The following is a 21,717-nucleotide window of genomic DNA, read 5'->3' on the forward strand; positions in this document are numbered from 1 at the left end:
TTGACCATGTTATCCCAATGGATCGGTGGAGTTCAGATTAGTTTATGAAACTAATGGAGTTTTGGGTAAAAAAAGTTTGGGTGTGGTTGAAACCAGACCTGTACATTCAATATCGTTCCTTTTTTTTTACCCTTTTCATTTACACTTTTCATTTAGACAATCACAGTTTTACTGTAAATTCTATTGCACAAATGCTACAAATAACACTACAGGGTATATCCAATTACATTTGCTGCTTATACATCTTAAAAAAAATAAAAAAAATCAGCTGTTATCACGACTTTAGCCCGATAGTCAAATTATATTTCCTACATATTTGAAACATTACAGGTCATTATGATGAATACAACTGTTTCCTTGGCATCAATTTTGACAAATTCACTTGGCAGTCAAAGGGTTAATATAAAGTAAAATCATAACATAAAGATCGCTCATATAACCCCACAGTTGGTTATTTATAATGGTGATCATGCATGGACATAGAGAGAAATTAATCTAACTTCCTTCTGTTTAACTGGCTATAATGATTTCCCCTGGTGACTAGCCAAAAGTTCTCGCCCTCTTGATAACTCCTCATCTTTATCGCAAGGCAATTCAAGGCTCTTTTTCCAGGTGTGATCCCTATACTAACCTATACATTCAAGCCTTTGCTATATTCTAGCACATTTCCACTTTTCTTGAAAGTAACACATATAAAAATTTTTTTGAAGAAGGCAAAACCTTGACCTACCTTGTTTAGCTACTTTTCATTTAGTCTGGTCTCAAATATATCTCTAATCTCTTGGAACATCTTGTCTCTCCTTCACTTGCTAAGAACAATGCAGTATGCTTAGAAACTTTAGTACTACTTGTACTCAAGTTCCCTCTTTATAAGTTAAATTGTTCTGTATTTTTCAAAGCTACTCCAAGGTCACTTTTAAATTCATCTACACCAGTTGGGCAAATATTAGTAATACTTTTAGCAAATTTATGTTCAGAATTTCATGTTACATAAACGTATTAAATGTTTCTGCGTAAGTAGGCTGCAGACCATTTTGGAAAACAGACATGAATTTTGTAAGAAGATAAAAAAAAAGAGTTTGTACTTAAAATAGAACAAACAATGTGAAATGCCCTAATCATGATGGGGCAATCCTGGTTATTCTGTGAACCGTACTGCTGAGTAGGATTAGATAGGGTTAGGCACGAATGGTCAAAAGTTATCATGTCAACATACAACATGTAGACATTAAAATGTGGTCATGGTCAAACTGTCTATATGTAGCATATCAGAATGTCCTTCATATTGACACTGGAATTGTCTATATTAATCAAGTCTCCCTGGATGATAAATTGATGTGACGAACTGTCAACAACACTGGTGTAGAAGTGTTCTTGTCTCAAAACTCCTACATCTTCTTCCTAGGCCCAAAACAGTGGCGCATGCAGGGGGGGGGGGGGTTCTGGGTAACCAGAAACCCCCCTGGCAGTCCAAGATTTTCCCCTTTTTGTGGGCACAAATCCTGTGAAGCCAGGGAGCAGGAGGATTCACAGCGCCAGGAGGCTGTCACTGCCAAGCTGCTGAGCCGGGAGCCACTGAGCCAGGTGGAGGCTGTCACGGGGAGCCACTGTACCAGGGGGCCTTCACCGGGGAGCCGCTGCTCCAGGAGGATGGGAAAATGGATGTCACCGGGTTGTTGCTGCTCTGGATGTCAACGGGGAGCTGCTGATCCAGAAGCCGCTGCACAAGGAGGTCTTTACTGTGGAGCCGCTGAGCCGGGAGGCTGCCGCCGCCTGTGGGGGGGTGGGGGTCACTGAGACTAGAGGCTGTGGCTGGTGTGCTGCAGAGCCGGGACAGATACCGCCAGATGCCCGCAGAGGCAGGAGGGTGGCCCTCAGAGGCGTAGCTGGGGTGGAGCCGGTGGAGCACAGGAATGTCACCAGGTGCCGGAGCTGTGCACTTTGCCACCGGCTCCCCAGCCAGTGCTCGCCCACTCCCTCAGCACCCCCGCTCAGTGGCGTAAGAATGCTGCCTGCAGGGAGCTGTGCAGGGATTCGGGACACGCTGTCCCAAGCTGTCCATCAGCGGCGCCGACAGCTTTAACCATCCAGTGGTTCCCAAACTGTCACAGGGGTGCCGCACCGTGTACAGTGCTAGCCGGTGGCAGGAGGAGGTGGAGTGTGAGACAAATGCAGGGATGTGCGCAGCTGAGCCGGAAAGCTGTCACACATGAGGTACATCCCCCCACCCGGCAGCAGCGTGCCACTGACCCAAGAAAGCTCTCATGCCAGAGTCCTGTCTCCCTACCCAGCTGCACCGATGAGCAGGTAAGCTGCCACCAGAGTCCAGTTCCCCCACCTGGCAGCAGAGCTCCTGTTGCCCCGGCAGCGCCGAGCAGGGAAGCCAGCAAACCTCAGCCTGCAATAGCGCTGAGCCAGGAACACCCCCCACCCCCATTTTTACCCAGCAGGGACACTAAGAAGCACACAGATTTGGTAGGGTAAATGTCCCCACCAGAGATGTCACTAGTAGTTTGCCTGCGCAAGTCGCCTGGGGGTTCTAGGCAAGGAGCATGTAACCCCTGTGGAAACAAACACTTAACACTCCTCCCTTCTCCCACAATGGCAAAGAGCATGTAACCCCTGGCTTTGAGCAACAGACTCTGGGAAATAACCTGGAGTAAGCATATCGAATGCAGCATGAGTGTAACCAGTGACTTGAGTGGGTGTGTGTGTGTGTGTGTGTGTGTGTGTATGCTGTGCATGTGATCGGGACGGTGCAGTGGTAGTGGGTGTTTCCTGTGACTGAAGTCAGCCTGCAATAAGCGCAGGTGCCAATGAGTGCGCCTGGAAAGGGTCCTGGTGGCTCATTGAATGCCCCCTTTTTGCCGCTCAAGAGGGGGGGGGGGCTAGGGTTCGGCGGGGCGCTAAACATGCCCTTGTTCCGGGCACCGTGAAACCTAACTACACCACTGGTGGCCCTATGTAAATCTATGATGTCCTGAGTAGTGCTCTGCATTGCGCATTGCGCTAAACATGCCCTTGTTCCGGGCACCGTGAAACCTAACTACACCACTGGTGGCCCTATGTAAATCTATGATGTCCTGAGTAGTGCTCTGCATTGCTTGACAAGCAAGGGGAGCCGCAGAGCTGGGAGGAAGGTGCCGATGCAGTTGAGAAGGATGCTTCCTCTTCCCCCCCCCCCCATCACCTTACCCCTCTGCCTCACTCCACATCACTGTAACCTCACCCTGTTACCTCACACTCTCTCTTGGCTTACCTCACCCTGCTCTCATGCCTTCTTTTACCTCACCAGCCCTCTGACGAAGTCCTTGTGACGAAATGCATTAGGGCGTGGCCCAGCACTGAAGTTTCTGTCTGCCTTACACCGGGAGTCTGCAGAGCTGCACAGAGTGTAACTGCTCCAACTAAAACTGTGCCAATTGCACTGTATATTCATGCTTGTTACCACAACGGTTGTGTTAACCGACTCTACCGGTACGTGACCCATTACCTTGCTCAATGTGGGATCTTGATTTTACACAATTTTTTTTTTACCTGTGATAAACGCATTATGGAGCGCTCTTGTTCTTTTTAGAATATATATATATATATATATATATATATATATATATATATGTAGCAGGGGTTCATCCCTCCAAACACGATCCTGTCTCTGTTTCTGAATGATGATGTCACTATGTCTGTGTCATCACATATTTGGAAACCCCCGCTGGGAAATCCTGTGTTTGCCCCGACAAGACATCATTTGAACAAAAGTTCTGGCACAAACACCTGAGCACCAATATTTCAGCAACTACCATGAGTAGTAGTCCTCATACCTTATATCTAGACCTAACCCTCCATAGTGCCTAATCCTGCCCATTTTAAGGAGATACTTCCATTTTAAAGGTATAATGATGTGTTAGCCACATATATTGAATTTGATTGTGGCTAATTTTGACTATACTAGAAATAGATTGTACATTTTCTTTGCAAAATTGAGCTGCCAGCACAGTCTATTTTTTCTTGTGATACTGATCCCGTGGTGGTGCACATCTGCCTCGCAAGCTCTATACACACGGTGCAATGTAATATGTTTTCTACCGATATGGACTATATACAGTAGTACAGGTGAGCATGTATGGTTTTACTCAGATTTACTCAGATCTAAAAGCAGGATCTTATTGGCTATACAAAACACATGGCAGCCGAAAGCCAATTGTAAAAATCCAAATTAAAATATTTTGGCAATAAGAACCAAATAAATCAGAGTAAAAATGAACCTGCTAATCTCTACTATATAGTCCATATGAGTAGTTCATATCGCACCATGTGTATACCCCTTAAAGCTTGACTACAGAGTTTGGCTGAGAGCAGTCCACTTTACACTAGCTTGCTGAAAGTAAAATACTGAGACTCCATATACACAAGATATTACCAAAGAATCTGATGACCTGAATGTTGGGAAGATCATGAATATTCATGTGTCCAGCTTTGCAGATTCAAGGTAAGCAGTGTGCAGCAATAATAATAATGGGGAATGTGATATTGCGGAGAGCCTGCTGTAGGTACATCAAAAAATTGACAGGTCTTTCATAATTTATCTAAAATATTTATTTTATGTTAAGTTTCAATTTAGGAAAAGGATCACTGAATTAAAGTGTACCAAAATCATACATATCAACTTGGTACTCTTTACTTAGAAGGGCGCCCATCATAGCCATCTCGGGCATTGAATGCACTAAAAAATCGGGTGAGATGCGACCGACGAGATGCCCGTGATTTCCCATAGGGAACAATGTTGACCCGATTTTCCTGTTCAATGCCTCAATTGACCCGATTTTTCCATAGGAAACAATGTTAAATGGGCCACAGAGGCCAAATAGGCACCCTGAAGTGTGAAATGGGAAATCGCGGGCATCGCGTCGGTCGCATCGCACCCGATTTTTTAGTGCATTCAATGCCCGAGATGCCCGAGATTTTTTTACTTACGATGCCCACGATCAAAATCGTGGGCGCCGTTCTAAGTAAAGAGTACCATCAACTTTTTACATTTTTTTGCCAGACTGTTACTTCTTTTGTATAAACCATTGTCTTACAGTATGGTAAATAAATAATGCATGCTTCTATTTAACATTTTCCTCTCTCAATCATTTTCAGTGGCGTGTAGATTAATCACAATGACTGAAGCACTTCCGTCAGCTGAAGTTGTTTTACTGGTTTGTCCTTGACATGCAATGTGATGGGACAATCACAGCTTTGGACTTCTTCTTTGTCAGTAGCATACTTTAACTGCCATTTGACATTTTACTTTGTGTAATAACAAGTTTGTAGATAGTATATCAATCATATCTGATAAGAGAACATGTAGTGCTTGTTTGTAGCTGTATTAAAATATTTCCAAACAAAGTTGTTTGTGGTTTAATTGATAGATAAGGGCCTAGATAGAACTTAGCAGTGACAGGATTTGAAATCATATTTCATGTGCTGACATTGATGCTTTTCTAAATTCTAAGGGCCAGATGCACAAAGCTTCAAAAGTGATAAAATGTAGAGTGATAAACAGCCAGCCAATCAGCTCCTACCTGTCATATCACAGACTGTGTTTGAAAAAATGTCAGGCAGGAGCCGATTGGTTGGTTGTTTATCACTCTCCATTTTATCACTTTTGAAGCTTAGTGTTTTATAAACCTTCTATCAGAAGATGTGTTCTGTGTGCCAATCACTTAAAAACTATAATAATAATAATAATAATAATAATAATAACAGCAACAAAACACAGATGAACAAAATTGGCAGAAAAACTGTGGGTATTGAAGGAAATATATATTTAAGAGTTGACAAAGGGTGTCTAGAGTCAGCACATTCCACAATAACCGTTTAACTTGACTACCTACCCATTTAGGTGATGACGCTGCCCCCATTGGAGTAGTCAAACACGACAGGGGAAATTTACTAAGATGGGAATTCTATTTCACATCGGATGTTGCTATGGGCAACCAATCAGATACTATCTATTATGTTCTAGTGCATCTTATGTGTTTGTGTGGCATAAGATGCATGCGATGCAATCAACGAGATTTTTACATTGGAATCAATGTGAAATGGTCCCTGAGACCCAATTTTACATTTATTCCAATGTAAAAAGCCCCCCAAACCCCAAATTTAATTGCTACCCCCCCCCATGGTTGAAATGCCCCCCAATCCACCCGGGTTGTTAACGCCACCCTACTATTGACACCAACCGGAAGCATGGCGAGCGAAGCGAGCCCGCGAGGGGTGGCGGTACGCGTCCTCCGACCTTTTCATACCCCGACTATCCACGTCGGCGTGGAGTTGAATTTATGTAGCGTGGTGAGCGCAGCGAGCCCCGTGAGGGGGTGCGGAATACATGTGAAGTAGTCCGCGTCCCCTCGCCACACTTCGGGCTCGGTGGCTCGCTGCGCTCGCCACACTATATAAAATTAACTCCACGCCGACGTGGATAGTGGGGGTATGAAAAGGTCGAAGGACGCGTACCGCCGCCCCTCGCGGGCTCGCTGCGCTCGCCACGCTTCGGGTTGGTGTTGATAGTGCTGGTGGCATTAACAATGGTTATTGGGGGTTTTATTACGATTTTTAGGTTATGGCAACTTATGGATTTCATGGAACTTATGCATCTTATGGATGCATAAGATCCATGAGATCCATAAGATGCGATATTGTACATACAATTAAAAATCTTTTCAATTGTATAGATTGTATGCACAGATAAACCCCCTGCCACACCATAGTTAGGTGAATTCAAGTGATCAGTCTTGATGTCCATCCCATTCTTATTAACCCCTTCAGTGGTGGTTTATTTTTTTAGGGAGTGCTCCCCACTGGGCGAGTTTTTTCTGGGGAGCGCTCCCTATAAAAAAACCCATCACTACAACTAGAGATGTGCAGACTTGGATTCCAGAGATCCGAGTCCCCACGAACGTCATCATTCCGAGCCCGGTTCCTAGCATCGCTCGGATATTCCCGCCTGACTCCGGTCCGTCCGCGTGGTCAGAACGTCATCTCCCGGCGCCGGATTTCGCGAGGCTTTAAATAGTGGCTGCTGCGCCCGCCATCTTCACTCCAGTCTAGTAGTGGGTTGGGAGAGGGTGTGTTGGTGCTGCTGCTGGGGCTTAAACTTGAGCTTGACCTTGAACGCAATATTTTTATTCGCTGGGGCTGTCTCTCAGTGCTGCTGTGTAGTCTAACTGTGTACTTGTAGTACTACTGTCTCCTCTGTGCGGTCTACCTCTGGTGTGCTGTGCTGTAATTAATTTATTCGCTGGGGCTGTCTCTCAGTGCTTCTGTGTAGTCTAACTGTGTACTTGTAGTACTACTGTCTCCTCTGTGCGGTCTACCTCTGGTGTGCTGTGCTGTAATTATTTTATTCGCTGGGGCTGTCTCCCTCAGTACTGCTGTGTATTCTGTTCTCCTCTCTGCTTAGGGTGGGCTCTCCCTAGCAAGGAGGACAGTCTAACTGTGTACCTGTAGTACTACTGTCTCCTCTGTGCTGAGGCCTACCTCTGGTGCTGTGCTGTAATATATATTATATGAATAATTAATTATATTATATATAGTCCACTGGTGCTGCCTGCACTGAATCTGCCAGTATTATTTAGTTACTCAGTCCACTGTTGCCACTGGCAGTGCTACTGCCTACCTAGTGTACCTACCTAGTACATACTAGGCTGCTATATCTAATTTAATTAAAAAATAATACTTGTGCTATGTGGGACTGTAAAAAATAATTCCATGCTGCTGGTGCACTGACGTGTGCCACTGAGTGCCACTGCCAAGCAGTACCTAATAATAAAATTAATTATTATAAATTCTGCTGGTGCACAATACCAGTATTGCTGATGTATCTACCTGTCTTGTGCCTAGTACTGTCTTATCTACCTGTCTGGTGCCTAGTACTGCCATATCTACCGTCTGGTCTGGGGCTCACTGCCTAATACTGGCGTATCTACCTGTCTGGTCTGGCGCTCACTGCCTAATACTGCCGTATCTACCATCTGTTTTGGGGCTCACTGCCTAATACTGGCGTATCTACCATCTGGTCTGGGGCTCACTGCCTAATACTGCCGTATCCACCTGTCTGGTCTGGTGCTCCCTGCCTAATACTGCCGTATCTATCTGTCTGGTCTGGCGCTCACTGCCTAATACTGCCGTATCTACCTGTCTGGTGCCTAGTTCTGCCGTATCTACTGCTGCAGTGCCACTCTTACATGAGCCACGTGTTTGTGCTGCACACTTGTGTGGCTTAGCATAGTTATCCAGCTACCTTGGTGCAACCTTTTGCCCTAAAAACAATATTGTGAGGTGTGAGGTGTTCAGAATAGACTGGAAATGAGTGGAAATGAATGTTATTGAGGTTAATATAGCGTAGGAGCAAAGAAAAAAAAATTCTGCGATTTTAGCAGTTTTTATGCTTTTTTAACAAAAAATCAAAACCCAAAAAATCCAAACACAAAACACTTAGGAGGTGTTTTGCCAAAACCCATTAGAACCCAAAACCTCAAGGTAATCAGAACCCAAAACCCGAAAAGTGGCCGGTACACATCCCTAACTACAACCCCCGGGTCCGGACAGCGCCACTGAACTGTAGCAATTAAAAAGATGTGATTGAATAAATCAGTTTTTTTTTTTCATTTGTGTGATTTACAAACTCACGGGTTAATTAAAGAAAGCCACAAAACCCCCCACCTCCCAACCTTTCCCCCAGCAAGATATAGAGGAAGCTGTTACTGGTGCAATAGCTCAAACCTTGTCTTTCACCTAAAATAAAAGGCTATTTTCATTTTCACAAAGGTGGAAATCTATCAAAACTTGGAGATAGTTAAATTGAACAATATTAATGTGCCAACCAATGTACCCCCTGCGTAGGAGCTAACAGACAGGTAGGAGCTGAATGGTTGGTATTTTATCTCTCCACTTTATCCCAGTCCAAAAATGTACAGATCTCAATTAAAGCATAAGAATAGTGTATTGGACCTCTGACATTTGACATTTTTTTCCCCAAATGTACTGTATTTTGCATCTTATAGTAGTGTACTAAGTACTCGGTATCAGTATTTTTGTCCCAAAGGATTTCGTAGTAAGATGCATATTTTAGAAAATAATAAGTCTTTGTTGCGGCTACGTGGTATGCCAAATGGTGCTTTTTGATTATAGGTCCATGTGTACACATCTGTTTATAGAATATTATGGGGCAGAGCAGCGGTAGACAGGGGGGACTCCCAACTGGTCCCCCACCTCGGGACACTGCCAGCCCTGGCCTGGATGCAGGACCAGCCCAAAAAATAGGATGGTCCCACAAAAACTGGGACAGTTTGGAGGTATGTTATGGGTGCTTTTATTAAAGCATGGAGAGAGGGAGAGAGAGACAAAAATGGAGAGAGATAAAGCACTAAACAATTAGCCCCTGTTATTTTTAAAATGAAGGTTAGATTCTGATTCCTTAGTGATTATGGGGGGAATTTACTAAAGGAAATTTGTTAAAAAAATAGGTGTATTTGTATCCAGAAAAACACTTATTTTTGACATTTACAACCCCGAAAACACGGCAATTCGTATTCGTATTGCTAGCACATCAATACGAATACGAATTGCCGTATTTTCTATCGCTGCCCGCCGTCCGCGCGCCCCCCCTCTCCCGTCCTCAATCGATCTCCTACACCCCCAGCAGGTGTCACAGCCGGGAGGACATCCGGCTGCGGGGGGAGGAGGAGATGCCGGGGACACTGAAAGCCGCAGGGATGTGACGGAGACCCCCGCACACCACATTACAGGTATCGCGGGGGTCTTCGTCACCGCTACCTGATGCTAGCCGCATATGTTAGTACATATAAATGGGTGGGGCCCAGATTGAGAATCTCACTTAGTGCATGTCATGCAAGATGTATGCGCACCTGGAGCAAGAGTCCAAGTGCGAATACATCTGCACGAGATGTGAGCGAACGTCCGCCCTGGAAGCCCAGGTCACTGATCTAGAGCGGGTCGTTCAGCGACTGAGAGACATTTACAATCTTGAGCAAAGCCTAGATAGAACGGTGGAGGAGTTGCAGTTGGGGTCACTGGTAGAGTAGGAGGATCAGGCAGCCAGCTGGGTCATGGTTAGAAGGGGAAACAAGAGGGACAGGAACGACATCTCGGATCTATCACACCCGAACAAATTTGCCCGGTTGAACGAAGTTTCGGGGGAGGATAGAGACAAAAATACGGAGCTGGGGGAGACTGCTCCCTCTAGCAACCAGAGGAGCGGTCCCTCTAGCTCAAATGGGATGACAGTTAGTGAGGTACCAAGGCAGATAGTGGTGGTAGGGGATTCCATCATTAGGAGAACAGACAGGGCAATCTGCTATCGGGACCGCAATCGCCGCACGGTCTGTTGCCTCCCGGGTGCTCGGGTACGGCACATCGCGGACCGAGTCGACAGATTGTTGGGAGGGGCTGGGAGCAACCCAGCGGTCTTGGTGCACATCGGCAGAGTATAGGGAATTAGGTAAGAAATTAAAGGCGAGGACATCTAGGGTAATTTTCTCGGAAATATTACCAGTGCCACGCGCTAGCTCAGGGAGGCAGAGGGAGATCAGGGAGGTAAATGTGTGGCTTAAGGACTGGTGTAGGAAAGAGGGATTCGTGTTCATGGAACACTGGGCGGACTTCTCGGTCAGGCGCCATCTTTTTTGCTGTGATGGATTGCACCTGAATGAGGAGGGGGCTGCGGTGCTGGGGGGAAGGATGGTTAGAGGGTTGGAGGAGATTTTAAACTAGGCGACGGGGGGGTGGGGGCAGCAAGATATTATGGGACCATCAGGGAGAGAAGCCGGACTGGGATCAGGAATCATATGGGGGAAGGAGATGGGGGGGGGGGGGGACAGAGACAGAGACAAAGTCCTGGGACATAACAAGGGTATAATCGGGGGTAACACTCAGGGTGCATCAGGAATGTCATATAATAAAATGTTATGTTGTAACAGTCACGTTACCCCATTACAGTTCTTAGGTACAGATGATCTTAGTATACGGAAAGGAGGGAAGGACAGAGGAAGAATTCCCAGAACTATAAATATGGCAGGCAGTGTGCATGGTGGGGAGGGCTGTAGAGAGTCTACTGAAGAGGAGAGAGGAAAGAGGAAGCTAGTAAAAAATTCAAATGGGTCCTGGGGTGAAACTAATCACAATATTAGAGCCATATCTAAAAATAAACATAAATTAAAATGCTTACTGGCTAATGCAAGAAGCTTAGTGAGTAAAATCGGGGAGCTAGAAACGGTGATCAGTAGAGACGACTACGACATCATTGGTATTACAGAAACATGGTGTAATGAGTCGCATGACTGGGCATTAAACATGGAGGGATATACACTCTACAGGAAAGACAGGGAAAATAGAAGGGGCGGGGGTGTGTGCCTATATGTAAATAATAACTTAACATCATGTGAGAAAAATATGAGCACAGACCTGGAAGACGACAACTCGGAGACAGTGTGAGCAGAGATAACCGACAATAATAAAATAACAAAAAAAAAAATTATAATAGGGGTATGCTATACACCACCAAATATAAACGAAAGGGAAGAGTCTCTTCTTTTAAACCAAATCAAACAATCATCATATCAGGGTCAGGTATTAATTATGGGGGATTTTAATTTACCCGACATTGATTGGGAAAACGAAACCGGTAAATCAGCAAGAAGCAATGGGTTCTTAAGCTTACTTAAAGACCAGTTTATTACACAAACGGTAGAAACTCCAACTCGTGAAGAGGCACTCTTGGACTTAGTATTAACAAATAACACAGACTTAGTTTCAAACGCAAAAGTAATTGAACAATTAGGGAACAGTGATCACAATATGGTTTCACTGGAAATCAACTTCAGTAAATTACATCAAAAAGGATCTGCAAAAATACTAAACTTCAGAAAAGCGAACTTTGAATTATTCAGGGAAGCCCTAACAGGAATTAAGTGGGAAACGGTTATGGAGGGAAAAAATGCAGAGGAAATGTGGGATACTCTAAAAAAGGTGCTTTATTCACTAACTATTGAATACATTCCTAAAGTAGATAAAGGTAAATTCAATAAAAAAAGCCACCATGGTTGGACAAAAAAGTAAGGTCAGCTATCAACAATAAAACAAGAGCATTTAAATTCTATAAAAATAACTTGAATGAGGAGGCGTTCGCAAAATACAAAGAATCAAACAAAACTTGTAAAGGGGTAATCAAAGCAGCAAAAAGATTATATGAAGAGCGCATAGCCACTGAAAGCAAAACCAACCCAAAGAAGTTTTTTAAATACATAAATAGTAAATGTTTAATTAAAGAAAACGTAGGCCCACTAACTGATACTAGTGGAAAAAGTGTTACTGAGGACAAGGGAAAAGCAAAACTGTTAAATAAGTGCTTCTCATCAGTATTTACTAAGGGAGAGCAGACTGTGGAATGAACATTTACCACAAACGGGACAAATAAGCCAGATCTCATTGTGGGTTTCACGCCAAAGGAAATAGTACTGAGGCTAAGCAAACTCAAAACAAATAAATCACCAGGGCCAGATGGGATTCATCCGAGGGTATTAATGGAATTAAGGGATTAACTAGCTACCCCCCTACATTATATCTTTAGCAAGTCACTATCGTCAGGTATAGTACCAAAAGATTGGAGAATAGCAGAGGTAGTGCCAATATTCAAAAAAGGAAAAAAGGAAGATCCCGCTAATTACAGACCAGTTAGTTTAACATCAATTGTGGGTAAAGTATTTGAAGGATTTTTAAGGGATGGTATCCAGGAATATTTAGACCATCACCGTCTACTCAGTACTAACCAACATGGGTTTGTGAAAAATCGTTCATGCCAAACTAATCTACTAGGGTTCTATGAAGAGGTTAGTAAAAACCTTGATAATGGAAATGCTGTAGATGTGATTTTCCTAGATTTTGCTAAAGCATTTGATACTGTCCCACACAAGAGATTGATTAATAAAATGGAGAACCTAGGATTGGGTAAAAATATCTGCAGATGGGTAGGGAATTGGCTATGTAATAGAGAACAAAGAGTGGATGTGAATGGTGCCGTATCAGATACGATACCGGTACTAAGTGGAGTGCCCCAGGGTTCAGTTTTGGGGCCCATTCTGTTTAACATTTTTATTAACGATATTGGGATAGGGTTACTCAGCAATGTATCCATCTTTGCGGTCGATACAAAACTTTGCAGTCATCAAATCATCAGACGATGTCACCATGCTTCAAAATGATCTTGCAATTCTAGATGAGTGGGCGAAAAAATGGAAGATGAGGTTCAATGTAGATAAATGTAAGGTTACGCACCTTGGGAGACACAACCAGTGTGCAAGTTACAACCTTAGCGAAGAGGAACTGGATAATTCCATACTTGAAAAGGATCTAGGAGTCCAAATAGACAGCAAACTGGGATGTAGTGCCCATTGTAATGTATCTACAAAAAAGGCCAACAAAATTCTGGCATGTATTAAGAGGGGAATGGAAACTAGGGACTCAAGGGTAATTATGCCACTGTATAAAGCATTGGTGAGACCTCACCTCGAGTACCCAGTGCAGCTCTGGGCCCCACACTATAAAAAGCATATCATAGAATTAGAAAAAATCCAAAAGCGAGCAACAAAGCTTATTAGGGGAATGGAGAATTTAAGCTACGGGGAGAGATTAAGCAATTTGGGACTATTTACATTGGAAAAGAGACGTTTAAGGGGGGACATGCTCAACATGTACAAGTATATCAAGGGACAATATAAGGAACTGTCACACACCCTCTTTTCTACTAGAAAGGAATCTAGGACACGAGGGCATGAGTATAGATTAGAAGAAAAAAAGATTTCATTCAGCTAGTAAAATGAATTTCTTTACGGTCAGAACAGTCAAACTCTGGAACTCTCTTTCCAGAGAGGTGGTAACGGCTGGCTCATTAAATGCGTTCAAGGCAAAGTTGGACAAGCATTTACTGGATAAAAACATCCATGGGTACAAATAAGAAATATAATCTGTCTGTAAAATATCAGAACCTACCAAATCAGCAATGGATATCTATACCAGGTTGAACTAGATGGACGCAAGTCTTTTTTCAGCCTTACCTACTATGTAACTATGTAATATGCGGTAGCATCGCGGCGGCTGGCAGGCGAATAGTAGTCAAAAACTAAAACACTGGTTCGCGAGGCCTACAGCAGCAAATTTCAGCAAATACTCTATTTGCAAGCCGTTAGCAAGCTGATTGACAGGAAGCTGCCATTTGTGGGTGTCCCCTGGCTGTTTTCTGGGAGTGTCAGGAAAAACGCGTGACGTCCGCCCTAGCCTTAATCAGCTTGTTCCTACTGTATAACACATTTGTGGAAGAGTCAGAGTCATGCACAGACTGGAAAAATCATTTGATGATGAGTGAGTTGCATATAGGAGGTGATTCTAATTTAATCTGTCCCCGCACGTTCCCACGGGGCACCGATTTTTAGCAACTGCGCATGTGGATAGATATTTATGCGTTCCCATGGTAATTCCCTGATGATGTGGGTGCCGAGGGCGGTTTGTCAGCTGCCCGCCGAGCTTCCCGCACTGGGCACCACAGAGGAGTCTAAGATCTGCGAGTGCTGGAGAAATCATTTGACGAGGCGGTGGGGTTGTGGCGGAGGCTGCGAAAAGAAGCCCATAGGCTTCTATAGGGTATCGCCACCCAAAGGTGGCGATACCCTGCCAGGCAATATCGGTGAGGCCAGGTAATAGTACATAGGAAAATGCGGCAATACAGGGGTTTTCCCCTTAGTACATCTCACACTATGTGTGAAGTAATGATTATTATACCTGTCAAATGACACTGCAAAATAAAACAACGGTACTTATGTAATATCTGGGCTCCCGGTTTTCTTATGAGACCGTGTCCCCTCGCGGGGCTCGCTGCGCTCGCCACGCTTCGGGCACGGTGGCTCGCTGCGCTTGCCACACTATATAAAATCAACTCCATGCATAGTTGGATAGTAGGGGTATGAAAAAATGGGGTGCATTTAACATGGGAGTCCAGATAATGCATAAGTACCAAAACAACTTTTGTAGGATATTTGGTAGTACATAGGCATCTTAACAAAGAAGTGGGTCTGTATGCAAGGCCCACCAGTGCCCCCTTTCATTTCTTGTTGGGGGAGGAGGTACAAGATCCTCCCTACAATCTTTACTATTGTCTGCATCTATGTAATGGTTAGCATTACCGTCTCACAGCACTAATGTCATGGGTTCAATTCCCATCATGGCCCTAACTGTGTGGAGTTTGTATATTCTTCCTGTGCTTGAGTGGGTTTACTCTGAGTACTCCGGTTTCCTCCTACAATCCAAAAATATACTGGTAGGTCAATTGGTTTCCAACAAAATTAACCCTAGAATGTCTGTGTGTGCGTGTACATGTGGTAGGGAATATAGATTGTAAGCTCCACTGGAGCGGGGACTGATGTGAATGTTCAAATATCCTCTGTAAAGCGCTGCGGAATATTTGTGCGCTATATAAGAAACTGCTAATAAATAATTAAATCTATCTACCTGATTTTTTTTCTTCAGATACCTTAAAGACAACAGGAAATGAAAGCATGTTACAGCACATATGTGCGCATCAAATGTGAATCTGTTATGCCTCGTCTGTGACGGGTTTTCAGGAGTCAGAATTACTGGTCATTAGATTGTGAGTCCTCCAATTAATCAGTACAGGTCAGACAGATAAAGTCCAGGAGTACAAGAAGAAGAAAGTAAATACTGTAACTATATGCTGCCTTCAAATTCTGAGCTGTGAATCATTGATTACCTTAGGTTGACACTGGAAGGTTGAGATGGTCCTTAGGTCGACCAGCAGAAGATCGACAACACATATTTATTTATTTATTTAGGTGTCTAGATCTAGACGTCTAGTTCTGGACACTAAGGGCCTTATTCTAGTTCACTCTTTCTGACAAAATCCTTCTTAGATGGACAAAACCATGTGCACTGCAGGTGGGGTAGATGTAACTTGTGCAGAGATAATTAGATTTGGGTGGGGTTTTACGTCAAAGTGAGATCTATATTGCAGTGTAAAAATAAAGCAGCCAGTATTTACCCTGCACAGAAACAAAATTACTCACCCAAATCTAATTCTCTCTGCACATTGTACATCTGCCCCCCTGCAGTGCACATGGTTTTGTCCATCTAAGAAGGATTTTGTCAGAAAGAGTGAACTAGAATAAGGCTCTAAGTGTAGAGCAGCCCCTCCCATCCCCCTCCCACTGCACTCGCAATGTTTTGGGCACGGTGCCTTACTATTCTCGGCACACTATTCTGTTCTCCCTCCATGCCCTAGTGGATGGTAGGGCATGAACTACCGCCTGTTTTGGAACCACAGTGGGGGGAAAAAATGAAAAAACCCATGTCGACCCTCTGCATTGTTGACATTCCACCAGTCGGCCTAAGGACCCTGTCGACCTTCAGTCCCTGTCAACCTGCCTGTCGACCTTCCAATGTCTAAAGAGTGTCGAACTTTCTTGTGCCGACCGAATGACCGCATCCCTATTAGACTATTCTTTGGCTGTGTGGCATTTAACCTTGGCCTGGGACCTGTGTGTATTCTACATGCCATCCCTGGTGGCTGTGCCCCTTGCTGGATACAGCATTGTTCCAGCACTGGCTGATTACGGATTACCCTATGGACTTTCCTCATTGATCATGCCTTTATTATATGATCTTATATGTTCAATGGTTTTGCAACTTAAACAAGAAGGGAGAATATATTTGCTATGGTAACAGAAACTTAATTTAAAAAAAAAAAATATTGATTATGTTTTTTTTTTGCTGTTACAACCAATGTAAAAAAATAACTGTTTTCTGCTCATGACCTGGGTCGGCATGAGTGTATCTGATGCACAGAATTGCCACTGGTGCTCTGTTTGTTTCTATAGGATGTGGTGGATTCTACCTATTGGCCCCCTCCAATAATATCTGCAACATAGCTCAGTGTCAGTGAAAACTTCTTATTGAAGTCCTACCTGTCAGTCAAAGAGACTCAACACAGTCTATTGGAATGTGTTCTGGTCCTGGAACCTGTTGGATCCATTGAGCAGGTGCTGAGTTCTTGGGGAAGCAGCAGCCAACCTGCCAAATGTAAGAAGTATCCTTGCAAACAGCTAGTCCTTACTGAAATGCCAAAAGGAATAAAACAGTTTTCCTATTATGCAAGAAGCGCTGGTCTTGCTAATAGTTTTTCCATGCTAGATGGCCATTTTACTATGCCCCATCTGGTCACAGGGAAGTGGTGAGCCACAATCCCAGTTTTTGTAGATAGGTGTAGGTACAGTATGTTATTTTATGTGCATCTTTATAGAATTTTTTTCTTGCGGTCAGAGCAAGGGGCAGTTGTGCATCTGTCCACAGGCTGGCCCAATAATGAGTGTTTTGTGTCACCTTCACAATTCCTAGTAGTCTACTTGTACAGCTAGATGTTGGATGATATCTATGTACTACCATACAAATATATACTGGGTGTATTTATTCCATGCAGAAAATGTAGAAAAAGATTTGATGAGAAATTAAGTACATTACCAATGAGATCTGACAGATCCATGTTTTTGTGCATTATTTTGCCATAATACTGTAGGTTTACTTGATAATGACACATTATGCCCAATACCATAATGCCCATTAGAAGACTGTGAAAGTAGAGGGTGGGGAGGGGGGTGGTGGAGACTATAAGGAATAGTCTGCTTGGAGAAGAAAGGGTCAGGCTGTAGAAGGGTAGACCACGAGAGGGGGGTTAGGTATAGGCTTACACAGACATTAGGGTTACACTGAGGGAGGGAGTGCTATAGGTAGGCTGGGGGTGGGGTACTGGCGGACATTGCTGGTGAGTTGCATGAGGGGACAGTTAGGGTTAGGCTGCTAGAAGGATAGGTTAGGGAGAAACTGCAGTAGGTAAGGGGCGAACAGTTATATTTAGGGTGTGGGAGGGTGTCGGCTTGGGTAAGGTAGGGCCAAGGTCCTTTAGATCAAAGTTTAATTTTATTAATGAGAATATATTAATATATTTAATTATTAAGGTCACAATATTCATATATATTTTATTAAGGCAACACATTTAATATATTATTACAAGCATGGCAGGTGGAAAACAGTCAATTCTCCGCACTGTCCCGCTAACTACACAGACAGCCAGAGGCAGAGAAGGGTATCCTTATTAGCTGCAGCAGCTCTCTTCCCGCTGGCTTAGTTAGAGCACTGTGAAACTGCTTCTTGGTGGTGCCTGCTCTCTCCCCCCCCCCCCCACCCCCCAGCCACCGATGGGGCTGCGGAGCCCTATTAATGCCACTGGCCCAGCAAAGCTGTCTGCACCCCTGCCTGGCAGTTTATCTGTCACCATTCTGTGTAATTCCAGAGGTGTATCTGGCACTGCTCAGTGAAGCTCTGACGGTGTATCTGAAGCCACTGTGTGTAGTCCTGGTGGTGTATCTGGGACTGTGCTGTTTTAGTCCCAGAGATGAAGGGCAGACTAATGGACCAAGTCTCTGGCTACGAGCTCAGAAGCTTGCGGCGAGTGGTGTCCAGTGGAAAAACCATTTGATGGTGAGCATCTTCCGATCGAATGGATTTAGACACTTTTAATGGCTGCAAGTCTTTGCTAGCCATACACATTCATTCGCATGGCATACACATTCATTCTCATGGCATACACATTCATTCTCATGGCATACACATTCATTCTCATGGCATACACATTCATTCGCATGGCATACACATTCATTCGCATGGCATATACATTCATTCGCATGGCATACACATTCATTCGCATGGCATACACATTCATTCTCATGGTATACACATTCATTCGCATGGCATACACATTCATTCTCAAGGCATACACATTCATTCGCATTGCATACACATTCATTCGCATGGCATACACATTCATTCTCATGGCATACACATTCATTCTCATGGCATGCACATTCATTCGCATGGCATACACATTCATACACATTGCATACACATTCATACGCATGGCATACACATTCATTCTCATGGCATACACATTCATTCTCATGGCATACACATTCATTCTCATGGCATATACATTCATTCTCATGGCATACACATTCATTCTCATGGCATACACATTCATTCTCATGGCATACACATTCATTCGCATGGCATACACATTCATTCTCATGGCATACACATTCATTCGCATGGCATATACATTCATTCTCATGGCATACACATTCATACACATTGCATACACATTCATTCGCATGGCATACACATTCATTCGCATGGCATACACATTCATTCGCATGGCATACACATTCATTCTCATGGCATACACATTCATTCTCATGGCATACACATTCATTCGCATGGCATACACATTCATTCTCATGGCATACACATTCATTCGCATGGCATATACATTCATTCTCATGGCATACACATTCATACACATTGCATACACATTCATTCGCATGGCATACACATTCATTCGCATGGCATACACATTCATTCTCATGGCATACACATTCATTCTCATTGCATACTGTACACATTCATTTTAATGGCATGCACATTTATTCTCATGGCATACACATTCATTCTCATGGCATACACATTCATACACATTGCATACACATTCATTCGCATGGCATACACATTCATTCTCATGGCATACACATTCATTCTCATGGCATACACATTCATTCTCATGGCATACACATTCATACACATTGCATACACATTCATTCGCATGGCATACACATTCATTCCCATGGCATACACATTCATACACATTGCATACACATTCATTCTCATGGCATACACATTCATTCGCATGGCATACACATTCATTCTCATGGCATGCACATTCATTCTCATGGCATACACATTCATTCGCATGGCATACACATTCATTCTCATGGCATACACATTCATTCTCATGGCATACACATTCATTCTCATGGCATACACATTCATTCTCATGGCATACACATTCATTCTCATGGCATACACATTCATTCTCATGGCATACACATTCATTCGCATGGCATACACATTCATTCTCATGGCATACACATTCATTCTCATGGCATACACATTCATTCTCATGGCATACACATTCATTCTCATGGCATACACATTCATTCCCATGGCATACACATTCATTCTCATGGCATACACATTCATTCTCATGGCATACACATTCATTCGCATGGCATACACATTCATTCTCATGGCATACACATTCATTCGCATGGCATACACATTCATTCTCATGGCATGCACATTCATTCTCATGGCATACACATTCATTCTCATGGCATACACATTCATTCTCATGGCATACACATTCATTCTCATGGCATACACATTCATTCGCATGGCATACACATTCATTCTCATGGCATACACATTCATACACATTGCATACACATTCATTCGCATGGCATACACATTCATTCTCATGGCATACACATTCATTCTCATGGCATACACATTCATACACATTGCATACACATTCATTCTCATGGCATACACATTCATTCTCATGGCATACACATTCATTCTCATGGCATACACATTCATTCTCATGGCATACACATTCATTCGCATTGCATACACATTCATTCTCATGGCATACACATTCATTCTCATGGCATACACATTCATTCTCATGGCATACACATTCATTCCCTTGGCATACACATTCATTCACATTGCATACTGTACACATTCATTTTAATGGCATGCACATTTATTCTCATGGCATACACATTCATTCTCATGGCATACACATTCATTCTCATGGCATACACATTCATTCGTATTGCATACACATTCATTCTCATGGCATACACATTCATTCTCATGGCATACACATTCATTCTCATGGCATACACATTCATTCTCATGGCATACACATTCATTCACATTGCATATACATTCATTCTCATGGCATACACATTCATTCTCAAGGCATACACATTCATTCTCATGGCATACACATTCATTCACATTGCATACACATTCATTCTCATGGCATACACATTCATTCACATTGCATTCACATTCATTCTCATGGCATGCACATTCATTCGCAAAGTGGGATTTCACTGTAGCAGGGCCGGGTCTACCTGCTAGATGCCCACTGCACATTTGCAGCTGTGAGATTAGGTCTGAATTACACCCAATGGTCCCGTGATGTTTTGAGTACCATGCACTGTGTGTTGGTGGCGTATCTGACACTGCACTGTTTTGTCCCAGGGGTGTGTTTGGTGCAGCTCCGTGAGGTCCTGGAAGTGTGTATGGTTTTATCTGCTGTCTATGATTCTATCCATTCCTTTCTGTCTAAAAAATTAATAAAAATGATGCCAAAAAAATGTACCTACAGTATTACCTGCACGACAGGGGCCACATGGTTGCTCGGGTCTAGGCTCTCTTGGTGAGCCCCCTAACTTGCCAGTCTGACCCAACCTTGGTACAGTACTGTACAGTAGCTTTGTTTTCACTGCTGTTTCTTACCATGGCACCTCTATATTATTTCCTTCCATGCTCCTCACCCCCTTTTTGCATTTAAACTTTAGAGCATACATGTAGGACTGTTTCTCTTTCCTGCTAGTCCTGTACAATACTGTAATGTTCCACAGTGCCAGACAGTGGAGTAAACAAGGCAAATAATACATACAGTAC

General features: G+C 43.5%; 1 protein-coding gene and 1 long non-coding RNA gene across 33 annotated transcripts in view; one reads left to right on the top strand and one right to left on the bottom strand.

The window, feature by feature from the left end:
- The window catches only part of NRXN2 (neurexin 2), an 847,024-nt gene that overhangs the window by 243,200 nt on the left and 582,107 nt on the right, over positions 1-21,717 (bottom strand). The window lies entirely within an intron of this gene.
- On the top strand, positions 1,530-5,379 carry LOC146045930 (uncharacterized). The gene is made up of 3 exons (XR_014465686.1): positions 1,530-2,307; positions 3,296-3,477; positions 5,143-5,379. It is a non-coding gene; the product is annotated as an uncharacterized LOC146045930 (long non-coding RNA).

This window comes from Crinia signifera, chromosome 11 (assembly GCF_055691185.1).
Source record: "Crinia signifera chromosome 11, ASM5569118v1, whole genome shotgun sequence".
In the NCBI taxonomy this organism is placed as follows: Eukaryota; Metazoa; Chordata; class Amphibia; order Anura; family Myobatrachidae; genus Crinia; species Crinia signifera.